The sequence below is a fragment of the Miniopterus schreibersii genome (assembly GCF_964146895.1).
Source record: "Miniopterus schreibersii genome assembly, chromosome: 10".
Lineage (NCBI taxonomy): Eukaryota > Metazoa > Chordata > Mammalia > Chiroptera > Miniopteridae > Miniopterus > Miniopterus schreibersii.
This window is the reverse complement of record NC_138110.1, coordinates 31,240,598-31,263,702: the sequence shown is the minus strand read 5'-3', so window position 1 is coordinate 31,263,702 and position 23,105 is coordinate 31,240,598. Positions and strand designations below refer to the sequence as shown.

The 23,105-nt window shown below is 35.9% G+C and overlaps 1 protein-coding gene across 14 annotated transcripts in view; it reads left to right on the top strand.

Annotated features, from left to right (window-relative positions):
• Window positions 1–23,105, top strand: part of DTNA (dystrobrevin alpha) — a 321,248-nt gene that overhangs the window by 91,782 nt on the left and 206,361 nt on the right. The gene's annotated exons all lie outside the window — the stretch shown is intronic.

The window sequence follows — 23,105 nt, the reverse complement described above, 5'->3', positions numbered from 1 at the left end:
TTGGAAATTCTACTTTATATGGGGAAACTAAATCTGCTGACGTTCTTATTACAGAGTGTGGGGCTGAACAGTTGTTAAATGCTACTGGCCAGTTTTTGTTCTGTCAAAGAGACTGGATTCAAATGAACTAAGTTGGTTTAACTAGATTCAAGCAATGAATGACTTAATATGGATGTTTCACCCAACTTTGATAAGACTAAACAATATACTATTATGCTTCTAAAATGAAAAATGAGCATAATATTGATAGAGTTGCTTGATTTTACAACTACTGAACAATCTAGCAAAATGGAAACTTGCCAGAGCTCAGTGTTGGTGCCTCTCCCTCCTTACTTTGTTCATTTTCTCTCTCCCTGTTCATCCCTCCTCCTCCCTCTCAGCTCCTAATGAATATCACTGCTAAGTACCCTCCTTTCCTTGTAGTCAAGACCCATCTTCAAGGAAGAATCTGTCTACAGAATGTTTTAAAGTCAAGGCACTAAGTCCATCAGGAATATTTGCATTTCAGTATAAATACCTAACCTCCAAACAGTTTAAGCAATTTTGTTAAATCACAGTTAACCTTCCCTAATACTTAAAATTAACCCATTAAGTTGTAAAAGCTGAAGGTAATTTTCACGTCTATGCAAGTGGATGGTATCTTCAAAAATTTTCCCTGGTGTCATTGAACGTCTGTTCTTGCTTTACCCATCTGCATCCTGAACTGTTGACAATAGGAGTGAGCGTGGCACAGATCATAGGTGTTTCCCAGAAATTCATGTGTGCATACACATGTGTGCTCACTACACACACATATGTATACACACAAACACTTAAATGTAGACTTACTGTTTCCTTAACTAATATATTTCTGATTGAATTATAAATATAAATTTAATTATATTAGGTTTATCAATGTCGTGCTTTGTGTTTGTTTTCAGTGTGTCAAAAGAAAACCAAAACAAATATAAAAAATTTAAATCCTAGCCTAGCCAGGCATGGCTCTGTGGTTGAGCATCAACCTAGGATCCAGGAGATCATGGTTCGATTTCCGGTCGGGACACATGCCTGGGTTGCGGGCCTGGTCCCCAGTAGGGGGCGTGCAGGAGGCAGCTGGTCAGTGACGACTCTCTCATCATTGATATTTCTATCTCTCTCTTTCTTCCTCTCTCTCAAATCAGTAATGATAGTTTAAAAAAAAATTTAAACCTTAGAATGAACGAATTTTAAACTACGTGGCCAAATATTGTTGACAGGAAAAAGGGAAATGAATATTTCTCTGTAACTATTATGTCATTCATAGTTTCTAGATCTCTGCTAAATTTTCAAGTTCTGATTTTATTTCTTTGAATATAGTAAGTATAATTGTTTCATAATATATGTCTGCTAATTCTAATATCTCAAGTGTTACTGGGTTGTTATTATTGTTCTTATCCGTTCTCATTTATGGTGTTCTTATTTTCTTGGTTGCTTGGATATTCTTGATCATCTGCTGGAAATACTTTTTAAAAAATATTTTTAAAAATAAGTTGAGCCCTAGCAGGTTTGGCTCAGTGGTTAGAGTGCTGGGCCCATGGACTGAAGGGTCCTAGGTTAGATTCCAGCCAAGGGCAGGTACCTCGGTTTCAGGCTCAATCCCTGGCTCCAGCAATCAATCCATGTGTCTCTCTCACATCAGTGTTTCTCTCTGTCTCTCTCTTTCTTCCACTCTCTCTGAAAAGCAATGGAAAAAGTATCCTCTGGTGAGGATTAAAAAAATAAAATAAGTTGAGGCCTAGTGGTGATATCTTTGTCCAGAGTAGACTTTGATTTGCTTCTGCCAGGCGCCTGACACTATCAGACCAGAATCGTTTTAGTCAAAGTGCAACACCTAAGGTTCCTCAATTAGTTCTGTGCAAGAAGTTGGGCTGCAAATCTGTGTGAGGAATGGCTTATTTTGGGTTCCCTCCTATCCTGAAGGGAGATACTGCTCTTAAAGTTGGGTTACTTTATTAAAGCCTTAACCTGAGGACATGGTTTAGGATATTCTCGGGAAACCCATAAGACTGCCCAAAGTGTAACTGGTGTCTCAAATCTTTTGTTTCTGATAGTTATGCCCAAAGGCAAAAACTTTCAAAGATGAGCTTCCTACTCTGAGTTCTAGTCTTCTAAATTTCCCTATGTGAAGTCTTCACCTTCTTATTAGCTCTTTGCTGTTTTAACATTTTAAATATTTTTAGTTAGCTCAGTGGGAGTATCTGTCCAAATTATCTCATTACTGTTACCAGAAATGGAAATTCATCCTACTGCTTTTATAATTTTTTTTTTAACATTCCTCATTCTAGAGAGGATACCAGGCAGTCTACTGATACCATTGATGATTTCAGGGAGCTTTTCTGATTTTGTTTTAGTTGTGACCAGATCTGTTTAGGCTTTTTGGAGAAATTTGTAAATGCATGCCGATTGGAAGATTCCTGTTTTCCAACCTTATATGAGCTGTCAACAATACTTAACAGTTGTTTTATTTGTCCCTAGCTGGCCCCTTTCCTTAGTAATCTCTTTAGTCTCTCTAATCCACCCCTACTGCCATCACTCTCAGCTGTTGACCTTGACTCCTCCTGCTTTCTCCTTGCCTACATACAGTATCACCACATTTAAAGAACTATCTTTAAAATTTTCTTCCTTTCCACTCTCTTTGCAATTGCTCTACTTCAGGCCTTTGTCATCTCACTTGGGTATTATTGTGGTCGCCCAGTTGTAATCCTGCCTGTAGACTCCCAACACTTCTCCCACACAAGGATTATTTGTGCTAATCTCCACACTTGTTTAAAATGTCACACCTGTCTTCTAAAAATCATAGACTTCAATGAATTGCTCCCCTACTTAAAAATCTCTAATGGCTCACCATTCCCTTCAAAATAAATTCCTTAGTATGTCTTAAAGGCCTGCCACAAAGCCTTGACCTGTTTCTCTAACAGCATCTCCACTACTTCACTGGCTATCACAAATACTTTACTGACACACAGTTGTTGCTTCCAGAATATTCTGTACACTCTCATACCTCTGTGCTAGTCTAGCAGTTCCCCCCGCCCCCCCCAGAATGCCCATTGTTCATCTTCTTTGTGAGCAAATCCTGCTTCTTCTTCAAGGTTGATATCAAAAGTCACCTTCACTGTACTTTCTTTAATTGTATAGCTCACCCACCATCCTGGGAACCCCTGATGGCAGAAATTGTGTCTTCCTCATTTTTGTATTCTTAGTAACTGACATAGAAACCATTCAAAATGCGTCAAAGGAATGAACAAATGACTATTCTGGGAAAGTTTTCCTCAACAATTCCTTTTTTACTTTATTCTTTTCTTTCTAAACATCATCATTCTTTGACTTTAGACTCTTTGCCTAAGATAGCAATCATTAATGGTCCTCTATGTCAGGTAGGCTCAGTTAAAAATACCTTTGGTTATTGCTGTTTTGTGGAAGGAGGAAGTTATCTATTTCCATTTTTGCCAAATGAGACTGTATAACTCAATTGTGATGACAAAAGAGATGATAATCTGGCTGGTGTGGCTCAGTTGGTTGAGGATCATCTCATGCACCTAAAGGTTGCCAGTTCCATTACTGGGCAGGGCACATGCCCAGGTTGTGGGCTCCATCCCCAGTAGGGGGCATGCAGGAAGCAGCCTATCTATGTTTTGCTCTCACATCAGTGTTTCTCTCTTTCACTCCCTCTCCCTTTCTCTCTCTCTAAAAAATCAGTAAAAAATATTTTTTAAAAGACATGATAAAAGTTTAAATATGATAAATTAGCTATATATTTTCAGAGATTCATAATAAAAGAGAAAGTCATAGAGTTGGAAAACTGACATGTTTCAACAGATCTAGTCTATAATGGTAAATAGCACAAATGAAAAAAAGTCAATGCAACACAACTAAATTAAAACAATCTTATTACAATCCAAGTCTGAAATATCAAAAAACACTGGATTGTTTTCAGATCACAGCAAGCTGCTTGAAGGAAAACAGTTTATTGGTTATGTGATATGACATTATGACCTTAATTTTAAAGATGGCTGATATTTTTTTCTCAAAAATCTTCAGGCCTTGATGAGCAATGTTAATCTCATTTTGCTATTTTAAGTTAAAAGAAACTTTGCGTTTATTTATTAAAAATGGGAACCAGGCAGAATATATCTTATTGATTCTAAAGATATTTAACTAATTTCATATTCCTTAGATCACTTGTAAGTTTTTCACACATTTATGTATACCTTTGATATGCCAGCTCCTGAGATTTAGAAAAATAAGAAAATTTGCCTTGGCATACAGTTTCTCTTGTACAGGGCTCTTGTTCTGCCACAGACAAAAACTCCATTATGAATACTGCAAAAATGTATCTTTAAAAACACTTTGAATATAATTAAACATTCAAAGTCAATATTTAGATGAGAACCCAAAATACTCCATCACAAAATATCAATATGTAATATTGGCCTTTCCTATTTTTTCTCATTGTTTAAAGAAAACTGGCTGATTTTAAATTGTAGTTTCCAAGTCACTAAGCTAATTTATCTTATTAATTCAACAAATCTGTGTCAAGCTCCAACCTTGTGCCTTAACTTTGTTAGACAATGAAATTATTTATTTAGCCCCCTTCATAAAACACTGACACTCGAGTATGTCATATTAGAACAATGGATTTAATTGAAAAAATTATTTATATTGTTATTTCATTTATATTCTTAATATATTTGTGCTAATCTCCACAATTGTTTAAAACATCACTTTGCTTTTCCTCAGTAATTAGTGTTATCCTCTCAGAAAGCCAAGTTTTCGAACAGTCTTGGGATTACTTAATTACTTTAAGTCTCATATTTAGCAGATACTACTTTCATTATAAAATAACTTAAAGGGCCTGGAACTAATTAAAAAAATTGTCACATAGAAAGTTGTATATCTTAATATAAAATGAAAGTATACTTATTTGTGTAAATAAAGCTGCAGTTTGCATTCTTGCAAAATGTACTGTTAATGGTGTAAGGATGACTCAGACACCCTGGGTCATAAAAGCTTTGTAAAACCCCGTGTACTTTAGAGTGATAGAGTTATTTTTTTTATTTCTCATTTACTCTCACATTACTTTCTGTACTCCATTCCTGTGTAATGTGGTAGTACAGAAATTTATGAGTGCTGAAAGAATGAATTCACTGAATTAATCATAGTTCAAGGATATAAATACCTTTATTAATTTTATTAAAAGATAGAGATTAATTTTGAGTGAAATTTATCTTCTAATGCATATGAACTTCCTCATCTTAAATTGTTCATTACTACGCATTTACTCATCAAAAGATGTTGTTTTTAACACTTCAGATAAGTGTAGATTCTCTTCTAACATGCATCCGGTGTTTCCTACTATTTTGTAGATAAGAAACATATGTTATTGTTTTCTTTTATATATGGTAAAACTAAGATGCAGACATAGGAAGTACTCCAGATATACTACGTGTGGATTCTTGAGGTGACAAACAAGCCCTAAATCTCAGTGGCTTATGAAAAAACAAGGTGTCTTTCTCACTCATGCGAATTATGCCTCATGAGTTTGCTGCAGGCCCTGTTCTGCATTGTTTTCCTCTGTAAATAACCCATGTTCCTTATACTCTCATTTCCTTGGTCAAAGCTCGCCACGCAGCCACATCTACCTTTATTCGGGTGAGAAATAAAACCCAAACATGTGCCTGGAAAGAGAAAGGGCTGAAATATTTATGACGGATTTTAATGAATTCCGTACTAATGGGCGATAGGCCCTGCAGACCCCCAGAAGAACATAGACCTAGACTTGACCTGTAAACAGCGATTGGCCCATGCTGGGTAACATCTAGGCAGGCTACCTGCAATCCGATGCCAAGGTCCTTCATCTGGTTACATCCTTTGACCCTCATCTGCACTGGAGATAATTTGGCTCTCTAAATCTTTGTCATGTCCAGTGCTTGTGACCTTTCTTTCCTGTCACAGCTTTTCCAGTCCTTTGGAATCCTAGCGTTTTACCTGTCCTCACACTTACCGCTCAGGGAGTCCTGCTCACAGTTAGGGGAAGGGAAAAGAACCTTTGATAGGGGAATTCCTATAGACTGTGCAGAGCAAATGTAAAATATTAACACCTTCCCATCTCTAGAAACTGATCATGTGTAGCAGAGAAATGGAGAAAAGGGTAATTGAATGTAATTCTAATCCCCAGCCCCCACTTTTCCCAGGAGGCAAAATAAAAGGAAGATGCTTAAAAAAAAAAAAATGCCACAGAGGAACGGTGATGTATATTATAGGCTAGAGATGCATAGTTTTGAGTGTCATTTCCATCACTCTGATACTCTCTTTTTGCTTTGCATTTAGTGTTAAGTACAACATGGTATGACCGGGGAATTCAAACATTAATGAAACACTTAAAAGTTGAAAAATTAATAAGCCAACATTTTAAGGTCTTTAGGGTTTTAATTTAAATCAGCAAATCCAATTTATGTTCTTGGGAGCAGTAATCCTAGGAAATGCTATATGGAAGGGGGGAAAAAGATGCGGATCCTGGATCAGATGAATTTGGGAATCACTGTATACTATATTCCTCTCTTGGAGATTTAGGTGATCGTTAGCATTAAGGATTCTTAAAGTTTTACACTAAAGAGATGTGTGTAATTTTCTTTAACCCAGTGACTCTCAGGCTACTTTGAATATATATAGGGTGTTCCAAAAAAATGTACACGCACACTTTGAATAATTATAAAGGCAGTGTTTACTAAAATACATTGCATTTTCAAAATGGAGCTATCAGCTGTTAAAGTTTGTATATATTTTTGGAGGACACCTTGTTTGAATATATAAACATATATATATTAACATATATATCAACATCATATATATATATCCTATTTTAACACACTTGGTAAATTCTGGTTTAAATCACCCCCTTGTTTGTTGTATTAATAATTAAAAGTGTGACAATGTAGTAGCTCATGTAATACTTTGAGGACATAAGGCTCAGAATTTAAAAATATCTTTACTGTTGGGCACTTTGTATTCTCTTGATAAATTGCATTGATTTTAAATACCAACAGAAATAAAATTTTAAACTGATAGGGCATTCAATAATATTTGTTCGAATTTATTCAGGTATATGATTTGTGATACACTCACAGGTAAAGAGACTATTTTCATCAGAACACAGAATTCAGAAGGGATTTGTACTTTTATGCATTTTATTCAAAACTCTAAAAGGGTTATTCCATTTTATAATATGATTATACATTACTAATTCATTAGACTTAGTTGTGCTTTCTTTATGAAGACCTTATGAAGAGAAAAGTCATCTTCAACTTAACATCTGTTTCTTGACTTTTCTTGTTCACCTCCTTTATGTTAAAAAAATTTGAAACTTAAAGAGGAAAAAGAAAATGTTGGATTTCAAAAGATAATCTACTAAAGTTACCATCTATGGGAATTTTTCTGTGCAAGAAGGTGATAGACTAACAAAAACAAAATGTCCAGTTTTTTCTTTAAAATATGTTTTATTCAATTAAGTGCTATGACCACTTAAAATGAACCAATTGTCCCATTAACTTTTATACCATTAGCAACTCTATTCAATAAATCCTAGATATTAGGCTCAGTTATAGGCACAGGGTATTAGGTGTGACAGGGAGCATGTGGACTTTCATCACCTTGTCCACTTTGGCAGTATTATTCTGCTTTTTATTTATCAATATATTTCATTTCTCCTCCCTCCATTTTAAAAGTAAGACATAAACCAATACATTTCTTAAAAAGAAAAGTAGTTGGAAAATATACCTTCTTTCTGCATCGTAGAAAGAGAAATCATTCAATTAAAAGTGGGTAGCAAAATTTCTTAGCATAAATTTTTCCTCTGATTTATTTTTGTTCATATTTGTCCCTGGGGTTATAATAAAATTCAGAAACTATAATGATGTCAGCTACACTCTAAAAAGTCATTGCCGGAGGATCTGAAGATCTCTGCTCAGCACTGCAAGGTTGCTCCTTTGCAATTCTTTGAATAGCCACACAGCAGAACTCTATCTCTACCTCCTTTTTGCCAAATTATATAGTCAATTATCTCTATGTTCTGAAACTGCCTAGCACCTAAAACATTCGGAATGCTGAAAAATATCCTGAGTAACCACTTACCAGACACCAGAACATAAATCTAACTTACTTAGATGTACGGTACTATAATCTCTTCTTTAAAATGACATGAGGGAAGTGTTTAACTTAATGAGGCAGAGGATCCTGGTATGAAGTTACACTATATTTTTCATTGCACAGGGGTAAATTATTGCTTCAGCCTCCTCTATGGCACCCCAGTGGCCTCAAAGACACAATGTAGCCTCCAGAGATACCCGCTTTTGTCTTAGGCAATAACTTACTCTATGAGAGTATGCTTTCTGAGAATTATTGTAACATTTCTTGCAGTAGGCTGAATTTCTTGAAGGTTGTTTGCAGATCCTAACTGAACTTGACTGTTTTTTTTAACTTAGGAATATTGACTAAATTGGTAAGTCTGCATACATTACTATACAAAAGAGAAAACTGGTGAACATTTTCTTTCTGTCTAAAACAGAGAACAAGCAAAAAAAATCTCAGTAAGAAATTAAATTATAGGAAATACAGTTTTTTCTTAGCATTTCTCCTCTGATGTTAACTTTTTAAAATATATAAATATGGGTTTGGAGGGGTAGCATATTAAGACTTTAAAATATGATAATTAAGTATATTGCTCTATGTTTGCAAAAAAAAGAATCTTAATTTTATATTGAACACCATATGTATGAATCTAAATGTGTGGGGGAGTTTTTAAAACAAGCTTTACTTTCTAATAAGGTAATATCAGAATTTAATTAAAACAAACAAACAAATACCCTCATCAATCAGTGCTGCAGCATTTGGGTAAATGTTAGAGCTTCATAATTTCCAAAGCAGAGACATTACTCAGGGCTTTCTGCCAAAACATTGCTGGTAATCTTATGAAAAGAGATGAAGCAAATGTAAGTGCTGCTGCCTGGCTTAGTTAGATATGCATTTGCTGGAAAAGAAGCCAACACATTTCTTATGCAAACCATTAAAATTACAGTTTAGACACACATACACACACACACACAGGCACACACACACTGTGCTTTACAAGTCTAAGAATATACACATTAAAATCCATCTCTGTGCTCAAGGGGAGCACAGAAGTAGCAGACACAGCTAGAGTTGCCTGGATCCTTTCTTTATCTTGAGTGGTTTTAATATACAGCCACATTTCTCTCAATGACTGCAATGGAAGAAATTAAATTACTCATATCTGGACAAGATTTAGGGTTGCCCTTATGTGATTTAATTCTACCAAGTACTCAGAATCTCTTACTGATAAGTGGGTGGTTTGGGCTGCTGTTTTCTGTGGTTTATTTGAATGATTTGGATAAACATCTGCTTCCCTGTAGTGCTGAATAAAAAGCAATTTATGTAATATAATAGTGATATAAGAAAGTAATCAAAGCGTGCATTTTTTAAAAAGGAAGAATGAAATATTTTAAGTTCTTTAAAGGGAGAAGTATTGAGTCAAAACTCTGACTATTTGCATATATTATTTTGACCACTGGAGGGCCCTCAGATTTTTTTACTTTAATTATTTAGAAATCTACTTGAATAGCTGAAACTTCAGCACAGCAAATTTAAATCTTAATGTTATAAAGTCTAGGTAGCCTTATAGCTCGTACAAGGATATATATTTCCAAAATACAAAATGAAAGAAAATCAAGTTTAATTTTCTGTATTCTTTCACTGTTTCACAACAAAAAATGTCACAGCAAATAAAAGAGAAACTAATCATGTGCTTATTTTTTATAATCATTTCATAAGACTCATGTTTACTTTACATGATCCACAACCTGTATATCAGAGTAAGACATTCCTAAATATCAGAGTTAGACCCTGTTTTGATGTTTTAAATGACCTACACTGAGCTAAGCCTCTGTCTTTGAGGATTGCCCAGAAGACAGATACATATGATGATAACTTAATATATGGAGTAATAGAATATTAAAGTGCCCAGAGATGTCCTGAAGAAGGTGGCAGCTACGTTGGGTTTTGATAAGTGAGTAGGAGATACCTAGAAAAAGAAAGATGGACAGACATTCAAGCTTGAAGGACTACAATGAGCAAAGATAGGAAATCCCGTGGTGTGTGTAGAGGAGCTGATCAACAATTTGATGTTACTAGTTTGAGGCTGGAGTGAAAAGTGATGGGTTTGGAGAGGTGAATAGGTCCCCAGACATGGAAGGCTCTTCATGTTATTCCAAGTGGTTTGTTCTCTCTTCCTTAGAGTACTTAGTGCTTCTGAAGTCCAAACCCCTCACCCAAAGTGAAAAAAGCAAAAAAAGAATAAATGCATGCTCACAGGAGGGTCTAGAGCCAGAGTTCAAAATGATCTGCCTTGTATATGAAATTATAGCATATTTTCATTTTACTCCGTAAGAAATCTTTGTTTCAAGAAAATTGAAACAAAGGATAAAAGTGTGTTTTTCCAAATTTTCAGAAAGATGCACCATCTCTATCCATTAGCTTCTCATTCTCCCAACACACGTGGTGTCCTTTAGAATTTCCTTTGATTACAAACTTGCCTTGCTTGAGAAGCAGGCTATAGGTACTAAGAATTGCAAGAAATGTGTTTTAGGTAGATTGATTGCTCTGGATGATGATTTTTAAAAAGACAATAGAGGCAGAGAAGAGAGACAATATTGCAATAGTCTACCCATAAAACGTGGAAGACATAACTGATTCCATAATGCCCAGTTAAATGGAAAATTATTTTGATCACTGGGAAGAGGGGCTTCCCATATTTTTTAAGTTTAATTCTGCAAAAATCTACTTGATATAAACTGAATAATCCCTAGCCTAGTTCCATAATGAACATTCTAAGCAAAGTTTATATAAAGAAGAGACTACACTTCATTTTCTCATAAATTCAGCCCTTCTGCAATATGGTGAATACTTACTAAGAGAGATGGGGAGATTGTTTGTCACTGTAATCAGCACTCTTAGCGCAGATGTTTGTCCTGAACTGTCCCTCCTGTCTCTTCCCAAGGCTTCTTGGCATCCTGTGGCTATCTTCCATAAGTGCTCAAAGTTTGGAGTTTGCTGGACATTTCTCCACTGACAAACATAATCTCCCTTATCCAGCATCAGTAGGTCAGAAGATACAGAATTACATAGATACAGAATTACGAAGAGGCAAAAGAGATACCATTTTGATACTCAGTGAGGAAGATTATTTCCTGATAGCTCTGTATAATAAATAGTGAAGTGTGAGATGGAGGTCTGTAGCAGTGCTTAATCTAAACGTGTCTATGATTCTAAATTCCTATGAATTGAATCTTAAGTAACTATAATGCCAATTAATGGGAACCCAGAAGGTGTCCTCAATTATTGATGAAGCTGTTCAAACATGCTCTTTTGACAGATTCAATTTCACTTTTAAATCTTATTTTTAAAAATGTTGTGCCATAAATAACTGGATTGGTCTTGAGGTGAGTTGGAGACATGCTCATATGCCCCAGCCTACAGCAACATAGGCAGCCTGAGCTATGATGAAGACATTGTTTCCTATCACGATCAAGAGTGACCTTCATATGTAGCTATGTCTTTTACAAATGGCTACCAAGGAGAAAGACTTTACATTGGAAATACTTAAAAAACAAACAAACAACATCCGCTAGTATTCAAATGAACAATACTAAATAACCCTACTAGATCAGTTTCTTCTTTTCTTCTTGAGGCATTTAATGCCCTAGAGGCCTATCATTATGTCTTTCCACACAAATATTCAGATATTTGACAAAAGTATTTCTTCGGTTCTTTGGGGGATTTGGGTAGTGTTATAGTGAGAACAGCCCATAAAAATTTCTAGGCCCAAATTCTTTCTTGCATGCTTTAAGGAATTTATAAAATCACGAGAGCAGATTCAGAACTTTTTTTGTCTTTTTTAGAAAAAGTATATCCACCTGTTTGTGTATTAAGAGTGGCCATCTCTATGTGAGACTATGTCAGGCTTCTTAATTTTTTCATCAGGATGTCAACTCTGTTGCCTTTTTATCTGCTATTTAAGCATATAGATCTTTCTTTAATCAACCACATAGAATATTGGCACTTCTAGCAGCTGTCGAAAGATTTAACCTTGAATTGACTGCTAAGAATATGGCAAGACGTCTTCTGTAAGAGCTATAGTAAACTGGATCGCATACTGAGAGCTCATTGTCTCAATGCTTCCCCTTCACCCTTCATACACATATAATGTCATTACCGAGTAACTGTTTAATCTCGTACCCTTGAGTACTACTGAAATTTACCATAATATATTGTACTTTGGGAAAATAAAGAATGACTTTGAATAACTGCAGTAATACTGTGCTAAATGTTACTCGGTATCTTCTGAATAAGACTCTATGCCACACAGTTCTCATAGGACTTTGTGCCAGGAAAAGATTTCTCTCTCAAGATAAACGTGTAAGCTTTCTTTATTTTCCAAGGAAAACAATATGATCAATTTCCTTTTTTTTGTTTCGACTGCCTAGATTCTTAGAGCTAAATTAAATGCTCAGTTGTATTAATGATTAATTTTCAATGCTTGATATAATTATTTTCTTGAGAATTTGTTTCTAATCAGAGCTTGGCAAAGCCCAGTTTACTTCCTTTTTCATGGTAACACTCATCTACATCATAAGGGTCATTCACACTTTCCCCATTTGTGATGTCTGACCCAGGTGATACTGCCCAGTGCTCCACTGTTTTTCATCATGGCTCAAACAGTAGTATTCGTTGAATTAACAGTACTTTGCACTATCTTGTATGTTTTTAATACTGAAAATAGGAAGTGAATTTTAAACCATCAGGAATGACTAACAAGACTGCTCAGAAAAATAAGTAAATAAAAATAGTAACATTTCTTAAGGGCATTTGAAATCTCTTTTCCCCAAAGAGCTTGGTGAATATTCTTTTATCTCCACTCCAGTTTTGCTCAGAGTCTATATTTGTTGTTATCAGTTAGGTCACATTTATTTTATTGACTTTTCATTTTGAGCAAGTTTTAACTTTCTTAGAGTTTGCATCAGAGGATTCTTGACAGAATAGTTAAGCAATAAGGTCACGCTTGATTACAATGTGTTTATGTCATCAGTTTGTCCTATTCTAGCAACCAAGGCTATTAGCCAAGTACGTGAGAAGATTTCTATAGGCTAAAGAGGATCTCGCCTGTGAAGCTGTCTTATGAGAGCAGGGGATGACTCAGACTAACCATCACTCCTAGGGGCTGATGTTTTCCTCATGGAAGTCTGACATCTAGGAGACTGAGGCTGGAGTGATTAAGTAATTGTCAAAAACCAGAAAAAAAATCAGTGTAATTGGCAGTCTAAAACCCAGGTCTCCTGACTTTTAATCCAGGACTCCTTCTGATCCTCCTCAGATGTGTCTCAAAGGTTCTCTGAAACAGTGTATTGAGAAGAAAAGGGTGACCCAGCATTCCCTCACTGTTGAGGTGATCATCCAGAGCACTCTTTTGAGGCATGGAGTGTGGTCATTTATCTCTATGGTGCAAGTGGCATGGATTTGAGGTACACTTAAAAAATGGATAGGTCCAAGAGGGGAGGACGACATGAATAATAATACACACTCAAAAGGGAATAGTTAAGAAAACTCTGGTAAATATACTCAATAAAATATCACATAGTCTTATATGCATGTAAGCTTGTTATGCATTTCTTCCCTGAGCTAAATCAAATGTCTTAATTGTAAACTGTGTGATGTTGACTTTTTATTCTCACCTGTTGAATGAGAATACTAACAGGGCTGTGTTCTAAGATTGTTAAAAGGATTCTATGAGATAATCCATGTAGAGAATTTATGAGCTCAGCATACTGCACATAATAGAATGATGTCTATGAAAAGTGCTAAAGATTTTGGGAAATGCTGACATCATGATGTAGCAATAACAAGGACAACAAAAAATTGAGCAGTTAATCATGGTTATGTAGACATACTAATAGAAAAATCCTAGAAGGAAACATTAACTGCAGATATCTCTAAGTCTTGAAATATAGGAGATTATTTTCTGCTTTGTAATCTCCTGTATTATACAGATTCTCTGTAAAACACATACAAAATATACTTCGAAAAATGTATAATTCATAAAAATAATTCTCAACCTGTTAAAATTCCTTCTTTTCCATCTTAACAGTTCTTGGAGGGAACTGGTGTGGTTTTATTTGCTTACAAACATTTACCTTCCAGTGTACATCCCATATACGCTAAGGAAATAGTACCATTCTGCTCTAGGCTAAATCTTCTCCAGCTTTGTGGACCAGTAGATTCACCCGTAATGAAAATTTAGCAGATAGGAGGTGATGCGAAGTTCTCGGAAGTTTCCTTCAGTCTCAGGCATTGATACCTATAAATCTCGATTCATAGGTATCCATTTCTTTCTCCAGAACCTGTGTCATTCTCTTAGCAATGAAATAGTTTGGAAAATCATGTATTCTTGAAGGACATGGGAGCGTATATCTGTAGTAATGTGACACTGCAGACTCCAAGCATAGTCTGTAGCACTTCATCACTTCAAAAATAGAACCAGGGGGAATCTTCTCTGCCCATGCTGTGTTTAGCTATATGGAGGAGCAACAAACAAAGAAAGGTTGTTAATTATTTTACAGTGCTTACACTCATCAGTAAATATTGCTGCACTTTGACATTTTCAGTTGGGCACAGCCTACCTGTAAACATCTCCCACATTGCATCTTGCTCTTACCTTTTAATTAGGAAACACTAGATGCATTAATCTAAATGAAGATACTATACCCATGAAAAGGAATTCTGATTGGGAGAGTTCTCAGTGCATATATCAACTACAATGAGTCAGCCTCCATACTATAGTCTTATGGCTTTGAAACGCTAGTGTGCACAATTTTTTGAAAACTTACCCTTCTGCACACCTCCCCCACCTCTTTGATGATATAATTTTCTAATGTCATACTGATTCCAGAGAAGCTCATCTCTGGACTGAATCACCAAATTTTAGAGCTGGGAGCAGGCTTAGACATCAACTAGTGACTAGTTCAGTCCAGTTTTATGTTAGTTTTATGGAAGAGGAAACCACAGCCTAGAGAGATTAACTTTGTCCAAGAACACAAGGGCCAAGAGTAAAACCCAATTCAGTTCTGGTCTGTTACATCTTGGGTCTTTTAAACAATTCATGACAATCCTTCTTTGGCCCTTATAATAATGATTTGCCAGCCTAAGCTACTTTCTTTTATGGAGTTCATCTTGCTTTGGATTATTGACCACAATGTCATGAAATCATTTTTGATGAGGAAAAACTAGGGACAGAAGATTTAAAAATTGGTCAATAAAGCATTTTTAATCAATGGTGGCTCTAAATCACTGTTTTATTCAAACACAGTATCAGATCATTATAGTAGAGTAGGCAAATGGAAAAGGTCCTTCAACAGTGGGAGCAGACGGCATAATTCTGTGACTAGCAGTACAGTCCTCTCAGTTTTTCAATCATTTTTTATTCCTTTCTGTCTGTGTCACTTTGGGAGGCTTAGACCAAAATGTTCATTGTTAGGGAGTGATATCTTTGACGTTTTTAAGGGCTTTGCACTGTGGATGAGGAGAGAACTTTAAATCAATGTCGTGTTGAGACATTTTAAAAAAAATTTACTTGCAATCATGACTTACCATTTTTCACTTTCATAAAATCATTCATTCATTTCCTAAAATGAGTGACCCTTGATAATGAAAATAATCTGTATTTTTCTTAATTCCTTTTTTCATTCATTCACCATCTACTTTGGTCACCAGCCACATACCAATTATTGTATGAGTTCTATAGATGCAATCTTTGTCTTCAGGGAGCTCACAGAGTGTCAGGGTAAGACATATAAACAAGTAAATCTTCATTATTTCATGTGACAGATGCCATAACATAAGCCCCAAAAGGCACAGTAGAGCAGAAGATTAAGAGAGGGAAAGGTAAATGAGCTGAAACTTGAAAGATAACTCTAAGTTTGACAGGCAGATTTGGGGGGAGGGGTGCATAATATGAATGCAAAATAATAATATGGAAGGAGTAAACATCATTTGAGAATTATTGAAAGGGTAAGTATGATATTTTTAGGTAATTGAGATGATGTAGTATTACTAAAACATAAAATATGTTGTAATAAGTGGTATACAATAAGGCTGGACAAATAAGAAGAAGTATTTGAGAGGTCTTTAAGACTAAAAGAGGTTAAAATATATACTGAGGCAATGAGAAACCATTCAAGAATTATGATCAGGCAATGGTATAATCAATCTTAATATTAGAAAAATCACTGTCACCATAGTCTGAGAAAGGCTGGAGGGCAAGGAACACCAAACCAGGAAGAACAGTAAAGAGGCAATACACTACCATCCCCAAGCAAGAAACATTAGAGCCTAATCTCCTGAGTAAGTCACAGTGATAATAGCAGTGAGAGAAAATAAAAGCAAGATAAATCCAAGAGATATTTCATAAATGGAATCAATATGATTTAGAGATTTGCCAGGGAAGCAGGAGGAAAAGCAAGATGTCAGGGATGATTCCCAGGTTCTGGCTCTGGCAACAGGATAGATGGTAATGCCATTCATGATGAAAGGAAATGTGGGAAAGGTTTACCTATGGGAAGGGTGAACACAGTGCCTTTGGACTTTTTGAGTTGGAGCTCTTGTGGAATAGGTATGTAAAGATGTCCATGAGGCAGTTGGAAAAATGGAGGGGAAATGTCTCGTGTAGAGACATTGATGTAAAAGTCATTTATACAAAAAGGAAAAGAAGACTGAGAAAGAACCAAGTGAACACTAGTAATTTGGGTTGAGGAAGAGGAAGAGCTTCTTCAGGATACACTGGGAAGAATTAGCCAGGTGACATCACCAACGTGGTAGCCTACATTCCCCCACAAAGATCAATTAATCATGGATCCATGAACAAAAGCAGCTCTGGGAGAGCTCTGGATTCCCTTAAGAAACTTCAACACAGTGGAGCAAAGAACATGGGAAAAACCACACGAAAAGGAAAGTAAGACAGCTTCATTCTGCCTGTCTCATCCCATCCCAAGCCAGCATCGCTCCCTGCCAAGAGGGAACCCCGAGCTGGAAGGAGGTCTTCTTGATGGGAAAGGAAGGACAGGTAAGTGACCAGCTTTCAGAGAGGGTGGCCAAATGGGAGCTCAAACTGAAGGACATTTTTTAAATGCCATGTTTAAATAGGACAGACTTGAAAATATTTGAATTGCTCACATGAAAAAAGTTCATGAAAGTGGACAATTTGAAGACTCAGAAAATAAAAGGGGAATTGCTAGATTAAAGTTCCAGAACAGACTTATAAAGGGAAATCCATAGAACAAGCATTTGTGTGAAATATAGCTTACTTATTACAAACCAAGATACACATTGCTGTTGTGTTTGGCCTATGACTTTTTTAAAAATTATGATTAAAAAGCAAAACCTATTTGGAGTAACTGAGTTGCGTCAGGGGCTACTTCATGAAAATGCCATTATAAAACTTGAGCATTTTATTGCAAGTTTTACATGCTATTGTTCCTTAATCAAAGGAAGGTAGATACAGTGCTAGCCTTCGGTCCAGAAGAATTTCCTGCTTTCACTCCTACATATGATCATACAGTGTCTGAAGGAAAATTTCTTAAAGATCATTATGTATTATTACAATATACATTCAGCAGAAAACATTTTTTAGAAAAAACTAAATTAGGAACTGGCACTACATTCTTAATAAAGAAATCAGAGCAGGCCTGCAAAAATGTTACAGCTAACCCATGTTTTCAACAAGTGTGTTTTACCATCAAAAAAGAACTTGAATTGTTATCACAAAGCCATACTGGTTTAATCCAAAATGCCAGTTTGATATTATGACAGGGGCAACCTCAGACTCTCTTGAAAATAGGAAGACATTTCTTCTTAAAATTTACCATGGATAAAAAATGTGGCCAGGTGTTGAGGCCTATGACAGAACCACCATGGGCCAGAACTCCGAAGGGCACAATTCACAAGCGATACATTAGAGCTGCACAACACGATTACCCTGCCAGTATAAGGTCAACAGTCCAAAGGTTCAGGCTTTACTGAAACAGGGAACAACAGTCTGATTCAGGAAACTGAATCTGAGCCTGGAGTAAAACCAGACAGACAGACTTGGCAGGACTTTCATTTTGGTTCTGCAGGAGCTACAATAAACAGAGACAAAGGGAGCTCCATTCATACTCTATATTCCCTAGAGTTGGATTTTTAGAGAATTTTCTGGCAGATGGAAGTACCTTTTCTAAGGAAACTTATACTAGAGCAGTTTTGTTCCTTGTTTGAACAAAAGCCTTTATCTTTCTGGATCCTCTGCTTCTCTATCTAATTTTCACTAATTAGTCATAGGAGCTCAAGGGCATCATTATAATAGGAGAACATCGTAATCTAGAACCAGTAACTACAGTCAGTACAGGTACAAGAACATAGAGGGACTAAGGCAAGGTTTTTATATACTTCAATTAATTCATGCATTTATTTATCAATACCTTTGAGCAACCGTTATGTGGCACGCAGTGTGCTATGTTCTGGCCAGGGGCCAGGCAGAGAGGCTAAGAGTAGGCTACTGGTCCAAGGAATGAAGCACATGCTGAGAGAGAGGGCATTATGTGTAGCAAGAAGTGCAGTCACATGACTGAAGGAAGCATCAATGTTGTTTTCTGAAAGTTGCATTTTTAACGCTATAATTCTTGCAAATGTGTAGAAATTATCCTCAGAAGCTATTTTAACTTTACACAGACACAGCACTTTCATAACAAGAAAATGCTCATATTTTCAACTCAAGTTCTTAAGTGGAGAAAGCATGGCAGATGCTTTTGCTAAGCTTAAGAAATAGAGTTGAACTGAATTTTAATTAAAATTACTCAAAGGGCTGGTGAAAAGTTTTCTCATGACTGTCTGTGTCCATCAAAAGTTCTCTCCCCTTTAAATAAAGACATAGTACCATATTTAAGTCAAGATAGCAAGAAAAAAAAAAGGAGCTAATCAGTTATTGATTGGTTATGTCATAAGATTTTATTGAATTTTACAATTGAAAGATAATTTTCATTTTACTTTTGCCAGTTACAGAGATGTTAATGTATAAAGATATTAAAGTCAAGTAATTAACAATGATATAAAATCTTATGCTGAGAATAGCATAACATTATATATGAACATTTCTAAAAAAAAAAAAAAAAGTACTTTGTATGTTCAAAATCTATTTTTGCATTTTTGGTATAGCAGATGCCTCTAAAATAATGACGGTCTGACAACGCAACTGACTGGCTTATATTTAAATTTAGACTCTAACATTATTTTTGAATAATGAATTAGGAATGCATCAAACCTTTCTTCTGACATGCTAAATGTCAACATAACCTCTTCAAGCACAATCACTTTTAACTGGAAATGTTTGTTCCTTGGAAAGAGGACTACAGGGAATACTGCCATGTTAAACAAAGTGGAAACTTAATAGAAACCTCTTTAGCAGCTATTGTTAAATTCCTTTTATAAACAGTGCAGTTTTAGGTACTTTGAGAGATAAGAAGTTGAATTAGGCAGGGCTGCAACTCACCCAGAGTGAGAAACAGCAGTGATAACATGCTTTAATAGCTGAATAAACAACATCCAGGGTGAAAGATGGGCAGGGAGAAGGGAAGTTAATTCCACTTGGGGAAGCCTCTTAAATCATATACACCAGGGTAGTATTAGATGCAACAGGGAACACTAGTATGAACATATGACATGGCCCTTTCCTTCAAGGAATTTATCATTTCCTTGGGGACAATAAGCATCCTCTACCTATTTTACACATAAAATAGAGGATGCTATAAATAAAAAAATATTATAAAATGTGCAATTATATACAAAAGGGGGAAAAGGTCTCTAATCAGAAAGTCTCTGAGGGGTCAGTAGAGGGAGAAATTGGTATCAACTGGAGAGATTAAATGATACCTTGGAGAAGCTGGATCATGAGATGGGCTAGGAGGTGCTGGAAGTATTTGCAGAAGCAGAAGAGAAAACCTGAAATAATGAAAACAATGAACAAAGACAGAACTGTCTACAGCCTGTTTCATGACCTTCAGAGGCCAACCTGGCTGAAGCAGAGAGCCTTCTTTGGAGAGCATTGGAAAGACATTGTGCAAGAAAGGGTAGGACTGGGGGTGCACTGTGAACTCCAAGATGAGGGATACGGACTTGATCTGATAAGAACAGGAAATTCCTATAGGTTGTCCAGCAGCCTAGTGGCACGTGGAAAGCAGCTAAAAAGACACAGTAGAAAGATTAGTCTGGAAGTTATTGCTTTTATGAAGAATTGTTTTATGTAAAGTTCATCTAAACATTTTGGCATCTATAAAGCATTAGACAGATATACAATGTTGTTATTACTTTAGATGCATACAGAGGACTAATGAGCATGTATACAACCTTAACCCTTGTAGGAAGTGTTCTGTAGAAATTTGTAACTGAGATGTAAAAGAAATCATTTAGTTGGCCTGCTCTACCATAAAGGAGTAGATGCAAAACAAATACAATGCATTCACATAAAACAATGTCAGAGAAAAAGAAGTGGAAATGTTGCATGAAAAGAAAGATTTATGTACAAAAGGACCTATTGCAGGTATTTTAGGAACTTCAAAGGGTGTCCTTTAGTTGAAAAAGAGAAAACTTCCTTTTGCAAAATTTTTAAGAAGGGAGAAAAATCTTTGGAAATTACAGAGTGGTTGGTTTAACTTTAATACCTGAGAAGACATAGACTCAACAGGTCGCCAGTAACCAGCAGAGCGTTTACCGTAGGTAGTAATCAACAAGACCTTTCGAAGAGAAAATCAGGGCAGATCAATTCAATTTCTGCCCAACACAGAGACATCGATCTTAGTGATAGGAAGGTTAAAATATGGCTGCATTTTTGTAAAACTTTGGTGTCTGCTCTACTTGGCATCCTTTCTCATAAGCTGTGCAGATACAGTCTGTGGGTTTTGCATGTGGGCATAGCTGATGAGGATTTATATTGAGATGTTACTTATTGATTAACAGTGTCTCACCATTGATATGGAAACATTTTTCTGTAGCTGATAAACTCAGTGGTCAAAGGTTCGTGCTAATGCTATCAAAGTAAAGGATACACTTTGTCCTGGAGTCACGTTACAAGCTGGGCTCATTCTTTCCCACTGATTCACAATGTAAGTTGTTGCCACTAGAGGAACCAGATAAAAATGATAGAACAAAATAAATCCATCTTTACTAGAATAAAAAAAATCTCCTTAAACCCTGCTTAGCAAATGTCTATAAGCACAGATGGGCCTGACAGTCAAAAAACCTAACAGTTCATTCAAAATACCACACCAAGAAAGCTGATAGTTTAACTGACTTGAATTTTATTTTCACTCAATTAGTCAAAACCAACTAACTGATTCACCCTTGAGACCAAGAATGTTTGTGTGAGAACATATGGCAGTTTGGGGAACCAACAATCATACCAAGTGGTACGCCTGTGCAAATTGTATTTACTTTCTCTTATCCCACTGCTGAGACCTCCACTGCTTTCTTCAGCCCAGGAGAGCTCATTCTTCCCAGCTCCCCACAGTTCCTCTCAACCCGCTTCTTCCAGGTCCCTGTTGGTTTTCATAGTATCTTTATGCCTTGCTGCCTGCTCCTGGGTAGTGACCACATATGTATTCCATACATTAAGTTTAGGTCCACAGATACTAATATGTCATAGAGATCATAGAGAAACATGGTACCTGAAAAAGGCCTCTTCAATCTCTGCTAATGAAATGACTCTCAGGCTATGCACAGTCATCTGGATAATGCCCTATGCCATGTTCTCTGCCCTTTGCATCGCTAGAATATGATGCCCACCTCAACTTCCTGTGCCTGGGAAGGAAGGAAGCAGCACTTGATCTGTGCCAGTGCAGCTCTGCTTATTGAGAATTCCACCCACAGCCCAGCCTCTCTTTTGAATGTGTGCTCAGCCTGGGGAAAAATATGAAAGATTTTCCTTATAATTCTTCATCCTGTTTATTATTAATGACTTTCTAATAATGCTAGCATTTCTTCTAACATTAGTTACTTTGGGGAATTTCTGGTACGTCTTCTGTCTGGCCATATCTTATTTCTAAAAGTATAAATTCTAATCTTTAAGAATAATCAAGCTTCTACAGTCGCTATTAAATACTCAAGAGTTTCTTTAGGTCATTTCTCTAACTCTAATGAAGTCCATATAACATTCTTATGCATTTCTTCTCTGACAACCATCATCTTATTTTTAATAAAACAGAAAATTAAGAGATATAAAACAGGTCTGTGCCAAATGAATTCTACTGAAATGTTTTCAAGTGCTTTGGTAAAGGATTCACATACGCATGTGACACAGTGATTTCTTTTGATCTTCTTTTGCCATAAAGATTTTTAGACATGACTCAGTTTTGTAAAGAAAGCTAGCCATCAGGTTAGTGATCCATTTATGGAGAAAGACTCATCTCCCTTGGCTTCTACTTATACAGTGTTAAAATTACATTATGTTCTTTGAGATTTTTTTTTTTTTCATTGATCCAGATAAATCTTGCTTGATGCCTTTTCAAAGAACTGCTTATCAGAGAATTTCCAGTAACCTTCTGGTGTTTCAAAATTGCATATTCCCTGGATAACAATATTATTTGTTGTAAATATAAAGCTTCAAAGTTCCTAAAGATACAGCTAATGCAGAAAGACAGCTGTGTGAAGTATTATTGGCTGCCTTGATTTCTTCCAAGTTTAGACTTCTCCTTTTTTCATACTTAAACCTATTTGTCACACTTGGTAAGCTTATATTTTCAAACTGGTTGAGATACTTTATACCTTACTATATTAATAATCTACCAATTATTTAAAATGTGTAATATCCACAATATAATGTTTCTTCATTTCAATCTGTTAATAATTTTATCTAGTACCTTTATTTTTAGTAGCATAAAAAGTTTACATTTTTATTACTAATCAAATGTTTAGTTATATTATGAAATGGCATGCCATATAAA